The sequence below is a fragment of the Citrus sinensis genome, chromosome 4, assembly GCF_022201045.2.
Source record: "Citrus sinensis cultivar Valencia sweet orange chromosome 4, DVS_A1.0, whole genome shotgun sequence".
NCBI classification, from domain to species: Eukaryota; Viridiplantae; Streptophyta; class Magnoliopsida; order Sapindales; family Rutaceae; genus Citrus; species Citrus sinensis.
In genome coordinates, this window is record NC_068559.1 from 12,020,791 (window position 1) to 12,022,257 (window position 1,467).

Below are 1,467 nucleotides of genomic sequence, written 5' to 3' on the forward strand. Positions count from 1 at the left end.
CACTGGAGTTGGGTGTAATTCTCCCAGTCCAAGTTTAACGAATACTAAATAAGGCAACAAATTTACACTAGCTCCTAAATCCAACAAAGCATTCTCAATTGTGTGGTTCCCTATACTACATGAGATAGTGGGGGAGCCTGGGTCTTTGCATTTTAAAGGAATTTTATGTTGGAGTATAGAACTAACGTTTTCTGTTAAAAATGCCTTCTTTTGAACATGCATGTTTCTTTTTTTAGTACACAGGTCTTTAAGAAACTTGGCATAAGATGGAACTTGCTTTATAGCATCAAGTAAAGGGATGTTAACACTTATCTGTTTGAAGATTTCAAGAATCTCACCTGTGGATTTTCCCTTTTTTCCTTTAGCTAACCTCTGAGGAAATGGAGCCTTGGGAACATATTCTTGTGGGTTGGTTTCTTCTTTCTCCTTCGGTGATCAGTCCTCAACATTCACAGGTACAATTTGATTTTCTTTTGTCACCGGCATCTCCACTTTGTTGTCGACATCTTTTCCTTTTCGCAAGGTCATTACTGCTTTGACCTCTCCATGCTGCTGTGGTGAACTGGTACTTGCTTCATGCACTCCTTTAGGATTAGGCACTGGTTGACTTGGAAACTTGCCTTTCTCAACAGACATTGCCAAGGTCTGAACTGAAGAAGCAAGTTGTCCCACCATCTTCTCGAGGCTTGAAACTGATTGGGCTTGTGAGTTGAAGCCCGCTCTCAATTCATTTCGTAGTCCATCAATGGTGCGGTTCTGTTGCTCAATCGTGGAGTGAGTAACATTCCTGAAATTCTGGAATGCATCCTCCCATGGTCTGGGTTGAGAGTGGTTCTGGTTCTGATTGTATGGTCTGAATGGTGGCTGAGAGACTTGAGGATTTTGAGGAATTGGTGGAGCTGGAGCTGCTGGTCCATTCTGTTGGAATCCTTGAGACCATGAAAAATTGGGGTGGTCTCTCCATCCAAGGTTATATGTGTTGGAGTATGGGTTGTAATTTGATGGTTTTCTCATTACCCCTACGGCATTGGCTTGATCTGAGTATGAGTCATGGTCATGTGGCTCCGTTGATTTAGCAGTCGATAACGATGTTATTTGTCGAGCGAGACCTTCAACCATCTCCTTTACTTCTTTGATTCCCGAAGTTGACTCGCCAATGTGAATCTCATTCACTCCTTTAATTCTTTTAGTATTCCTGAGTGACCGACTCCGTTGTTAAGAATTATCTGCTTGTCGCTAGAAGAATTCCCAAATTTCTGATGCACTTTTTGACATTAGCTCTCCTCCACTTGTTGCCATTAGCCATCCTTGCACATTCGGCAATAATCCCTCCAAAAAGTATTGGCATTGGTGCCATTTCTCGTACCCATGATGTGGACACTTCAAGAGTAGCCCATTGAATCGCTCTCATGTTTCGAAAAACTGCTCGTCTTCTCTCTGAGTAAACTCTGAGATTTCCCTGCGAAT

At 42.4% G+C, this 1,467-nt stretch overlaps 1 non-coding gene across 1 annotated transcript; it reads left to right on the plus strand.

Moving 5' to 3' along the window:
- Positions 1–1,363: 1,363 nt before the first annotated feature.
- On the plus strand, positions 1,364–1,467 carry LOC127902014 (small nucleolar RNA R71). Its single transcript, XR_008054419.1, has one exon. It is a non-coding gene; the product is annotated as a small nucleolar RNA R71 (small nucleolar RNA).